This window comes from Crinia signifera, chromosome 7 (genome assembly GCF_055691185.1).
Source record: "Crinia signifera chromosome 7, ASM5569118v1, whole genome shotgun sequence".
Lineage (NCBI taxonomy): Eukaryota > Metazoa > Chordata > Amphibia > Anura > Myobatrachidae > Crinia > Crinia signifera.
Window position 1 is genome coordinate 57,501,984 of NC_139223.1, and position 6,390 is coordinate 57,508,373.

Consider the following 6,390-nt stretch of genomic DNA (forward strand, 5'->3'; position numbering starts at 1 on the left):
AGTGCTCAATAAATGTTATTATTAGATTAAATAAATCATACCAAATACATTAACCCTATGAGTGCCATCATATCTGTGAGAGATGTGCAAAATATCGGCTAAAAATGACAGCTTCGCTCACATTTGTTATATAAATTAAAATAAAAAATGTTGTGTTTAAAATATAATATTTCCTATATAAGGTAACATTACAGGCCATTATGGTGAATAACAATGTTTGCTTGGCAATTTTCACACCATTTTTGACAAATTCACTTGGCACTCAAAGGGTTAAAGGGTATATTTACTAAAGAGTGAGTTTATAAAAGTGGAGATGTTGCCCATAGCAACCAATCATAATCTACTAAAAGGTACTAGATAAACTGGTAAGTACTGTAGTATCTGATTGGATGCTACAGGCAACATCTGCATTTCTAGAACCCTGCACTTTAGTAAATATACTGTAAGCCTAAATGTGCCCCTCAAATATATAGTCCTTTTTACATATTTGCATCCCTTGATCTGAATCCTGAGCATATGATTGTATAATCAATTGCTTGCCCCGCCAACACTATATACTGTATGCACCAGCTGAGTATATGCAGATTTACTGCATGCATGCCCCCTGGGAGGTCAGAGTAGATGGATGGGACCCAGTGGGTGCATCAAATATCCCTTACATCTTCCAGGCCTCTATTTCACACTGTCCCTGCCAAGTACTGGGATCTGTAGATGAAGGACTTTTAGGAGTACCTAGAATCTCCCGTAATTCATCTGGCGGTCGAGTTTTAATCATGTGGCTCTGACTTCTCGGCACAGTTCAAGAGGCCCCCACTCTAGAATCCTTTAAAAGATTCAAGACTTTCCTGTTTATTCAAGCATTTACATTTGTCCTTTAAGTATGCTGTAGTTTATGAAAAGCTTTTCTGTACTTCATTGTTCCTGTACTGTATTAAATTAATTCTATCTGTTAAGTGCCTTTAGTTCTATTTGTCAAATCCACCATGGAGTTTACCCAAAACCCCTGTGCTGTACTCAGCCCTAGGCTCTATAGCTGCACTTATAAAACCATGGCGCTCACCTCTGCTTGTGTCCCTGGCTCCAGTGGGGTACACGTGGCCACGCTGTCGCCGCGTGGAGACACCGGTGCTATGTGCCCTGGTTCCATGCAGGGTATGAGTGGCGTGCCGCCATGTGTGTTTGTGCCTGGTTAGCTCTCTGACTGAATGCCGGCGTTGCGCAGCTGCGTAAAATCCGGGCCGGCTGAAATCTGTCGCCCTCTCTGGCGGGCGCCATCTTGTTGGTTACCTCAGCCTCTCCTGTGCGGCTCCACCTCCCCTGTCAGATTGCCTGACCTATCGCTGCACAGTCTACCTGTTAAGTACTGACTGGCCGGGTTTTTCACTACACTCTTGAGCGTCTTCAAGGAAGTCTCCCTGCTGATCATCTACTGCTTCTTCAAGTGCCACGGTCTCCATTGCCGCCAATGAGGATCCAGCAGGGGCTCCAAAGGGGTCTCACCTTGCTTCACATTCCCGACGGTTATTTCCACGGTCACCTCTGTTTGCAGCCACGATCCTACTCAGCAAGGACAAGTCTTCTTCATTTATAATCTTCATTATTCTTTCATCATCCTATCCTCAATCCAATCATCCAATCTTCAATCCAATCATCCAATCTTCAATCCAATCATCCAATCTTCAATCCAATCATCCAATCCTCAATCCAATCATCCAATCTTCAATCCTCCATACAATCATCCAATCTTCAACCCAATCATCTAATCTTCAATTATCCAATCAACTCCTTTCTTCTTCGTTTATTCTTCAACTCTTCAAGCAACATTACAATATTCTTTCAAGTACCAAGCATCATCATATTCTACAATAACATATTGGACTATTGACTTTTTACATTTGCATAATCTGCCATATATAATTTGTGCCATCAATATCATTGTCTTGCAATATCTTTATTAAACCAAATTCATTTTATCCTAATTGTTTCACTCCCTTCTGTCGTGGATGCAACCCCCATACGTTAAAGCACCTAGCCTGCGTTATTCTACAGCTGGTGCTCCTAAGAACGTGACACTATTGGAGGAAGAGCACTATATAAATACAATTATTATTATTATAAATCAATGTGGGGATGACATTAGCTCCAATATAGCAAAACTGCAATGAGCCATTTATTGTACTTACAGTTTGTGTGGGATTAATTTTGGTGTTTGGATTTCCTCTCTAAAAATACACCGGTAGGTTAATTTGCTTCCAACAAAAATATCCATAATATTAGTTGTGTCTCCAGAGGGGGGCTGCAGTACAGTCCAAACTCTAAATAGGAGAGACACGTCAACTGCCACCCCAACCACTACCAAATATCACCGCTTGGGACTCATTGGCAGTTAGTGAGGGTCGCTATTTGAATTTTGGACTGTGCTGCAGCCTCTCCTCTGGAGCCCCCACTGCCTAATACATATGGGTCCCACTGTCCATGTGAAAATGAATAGCAACCAGTGTCAGACTAGGATGGTAAAGGCCCCCGGGGAAATGTAGTGGTAACGCAGACGGGTTTGTTGTGTGATGTCATGATGCAGCGGACATCATGACATGCTGTGGCATCTGCCCACTCAGAGACCCCACCTCCTGCCAGCCCAGCTCCTCTGGGAATGGAAAGAAAGAAAGCCCCACTCCCAGCCTGCAGCCGTCGCTGTCTCAGTCATCTGTTACTAACTGCCTGGCAGCATTCACACTTATTGAAGGTTTGTGTCAAGCACCGCCCCCTAAAAAAGAGGGCAGGGTCATAAATCACTGGGGCCTACCAGGGAAACCCCCTATACCCTGGTGGGCCAGTCTGAGCCTGATAGCGATTGTTATCTCCACTGGGGCAGTAACTGTTTTGAATGACTGAAATATTCTGTGTGTAGTGCTGCAGTATATGTATGCACTGTACTTTATACTGTAAATAACTGGCATAAGTATCAATAATAATGTAATTCTGTATAACTCTATAAAGCTACCTTGACTGCATGACATAGTCGGCATGGACACCATCAAAGTGTCCAGCGTCCCCTCTCTGTGCTTGGCACACTATTTTCTTCTCCCACCATGCCGTAGTGGATTGTAGGGCATGAAATACCGCCTGTCGGCACATGTTGGTTTAAAGAAACATGAAAGACTCATGTCAACCTTCCCATGGTCAACCTAATGCTTGTTTCGACCTTATGGTGGACCCAATGTATTTCGACCAAAATCGGGTCTTCCTAGTGTCTGTATCCTGATCCTCGATTGATCAATGATCTTCACTGGCCATTAAGAGGTGCATCCGGTGGGTGGAACAGTCGTGTAAGCGACGTCAATGGATCAGAAGATCGCTACCGCAGATGTAAGGGCACCTTAATTCAATCTTAAGGAATCCTGAAAAACTGTGAGCGATTTTTGGAAAAAAAAAAATTAGTAGGTTAAGTGGCAAATAAACAGCTCGCCATATACTGAGCGCACAAAGCGATTGTGGACTTATCGCCACTAACCATCAGCCAGCTCAAGTGTGGAGATAAATGTAACGCGGAGAACAGCAGTCATGTCGGTAAATACTTAGGGGCAGATTTATTAAGCTTGGAGAAGAGATAAACTGGAGATAAAGCGGAGAAAAGGTAAAAGGAGACAAAGCACCAGCCAATCAGCTGTGTTTGAAAAAGACAGTTGGGAGCTGATTGGCTGGTGCTTTATATCCTTTTTCCTTATCTCCAGTTTATCTCCAGTTTATCTCTTCTCCAAGCTTAATAAATCTGCCCCTTAGGCAGCAAAACTAAAACCTTGTTTGCATGCAAATTACTCTACATTCCAAAGGCAGGTCAGAGTGTTGAAGGAAGATGTTATTGCAGTATGTCATTGTTTTATCATTTGGCTGTATTCCTCATGTGATTGCTTAGCATTGTAATGCTGCTATAATAGACTAGTTCCTGGTGTACAGGATTCAATACTTGTGACAATGCTCAAATATCCCTTACATAAAATACTCCCGTTCCCTCAACAGCCCTTTATGTAAATGAGATCTGAAAATAGTTTTCAAGGGAATGACTTCATATTGCCAAAGTATATGGATTTGGCACCATACAACCCACTGGAATGGTAAGGAAGCACCAGGATGAATCTGTGCAATACTCATTACTTTTCAGAAGGATGTCATAAACTCTGATGGACAAGGATCGGAAAGTTTTACAGCTCTCAGCAAAGTGCTGCAATGTGCATATGGCAGTTCAAGTGTCCAGGCCAGTGGGGGCAACCATTGGGGGATTAATGTAAGCGTCAGAGTGGTCCGTCAGCTAGTGCTGTGTGATATTCCAAACATACTGTATATATATAGCACTCTGGCTTCTGTTATACAGACCAGATAGGAACATGACATCATTGCAATGTTTCTAACAACTTTTTATTGTTTTTGGGGAGCTTCTGGGTAGGATTGCAGGCACAGCTCCTACAAAGAAAAACAATAGAGTAATGTATGAAGCAGTGATAAGACAGAAGTGAGCTAGAGGAGAAGGAATAGAGCGTATAAACAGCTTTCTTGTAGATTCGGCAGTTAAGGTATTAAATTCTGGTCCGGTTGCGTCATCCCGGCCGGAACTCACATGCTACTGTACAGACCCGCCTCACTGTGGAGGTTAATCTGTGTTTTGGAAATGCCCGTGGATTGTGGAATCCTCTGACGTTTTCGACAAAATGGACACATTTTCGCCAATCCTCTGACTTTCCGACACTCAACAGCCGGAAAAATTGATTTCCAGGCAGAAGAGCTCCAGTAGAGAGAAGCAACTGGCCCAGGAATCTGACTGTCTGAATGTTCCAGAAGTCGGAATTCCGGGTTGAATATCCGGTACTTATGTAATATCTGGGCTCCCGTTTTTCTTATGAGACCGCGTCCCCTCGCGGGGCTCGCCACGCTTCGGGCACGGTGGCTCGCTGCGCTCGCCACACTATATAACATCAACTCCATGCGTAGTTGGATAGTAGGGGTATGAAAAAATTGGGTGCATTTAACATGGGAGCCCAGATAATACATAAGTACCAAATTTTGTTTATCATTTTTCTAAAATGAAAAACAGAATCTGATTGGTTCCTATGGGGAACATTAGCTCTTTTTAAAAGCTTTAGTAAAGTTACTTCTTAGTATATAGGATGGCCGCAAAATTCTATGTCTTCGTTAAAAGTCCATATAAAGAATGTCCTGCAGACAGATGGCATGGAATTGGAACTGCATTGGTTAAGTAGGAAACAGAGTAATGTTTAAAAAAAAAACCACAATTATGAGTTTTAATAAAACAACCTCAACCAAACTGTGAATCATGGGAGTATTTGTTTGTAGATGCATTCAGCTTCAGGACCCGGATGCCTCCGAGATATTGATCTACCAATTAATTGTACCAGCAACATTTAGAGGATAATGTCACAGTATCTTTCTGTGACCGGAATTCACAATTTGAATCATATATCTGCAATCCAAAATTCCAGAATTAATCCGTAATAGAATGGTTGAAGCTAAATAAAAATGTATCTTCTAAGCCAAGTAACATCACCACATAAGGTCATTAGAGAGGTTCTACATTATTATTATTATTATTATTATTATTATTATTATATTCATATGGATTGTCTTACAGAGATTTTTCAACAGAATTAATTTTACATTAATACATAGAACAGAATCACAACATTCTCATGTACTATACCCAGGAATAGTTTACAGAGAATACTGTAGGTTGACATATGGCCTGAATATTAAATGAATGCTGTAGATGGGTAATGAAGAGGTCAGAAGTACTGTAAGGCCCCATTTGAGGCTGTTGATCCTAGTCAATTCTGATGGATAGGAGAGGGTGAGTTGCAGAGCAGTGGAGCATGGGAGTAATCTTAGATGCAGGTGTGAAAGAAGAATAAAGATGAAGGAGCGTCCAGTAAAGAATCAGTATGGATTCTGAGGAAGCTGCTGACTACATATACAGGCTGGAAAATGCGTTAATCCAAAGATGCCCAGAAGAAGCCCATACCACGGATGGACACTTGTGAGAAGGTTGTAATTATTGAGGCCCCAGCAGCCAGGATTACCCCTGTGGAAGATGGTGGACAACAGGAGCACTACAACCCTTCCACCATTAGTGGAGCTCCGTAAGCAATATAAGTATCTTAAGCTCACTGACCTCATTAAGGACCTTATTCTAGTTCACACCAGCACTGTGAAGTTCGCAGCGCTGCATGTGGATTTAAAGCTGCCCGCTGCTTACACAGCCCCCCCCCCTTGCTCACCGAGTTCCCCGCACACCTGCAAATGGATGTTTTGCATAAACATCCATTCGCATCCTTGGGAGTGGGGGCCAAATCATTCAATGTCAGCAACCATCCAATGATTTGA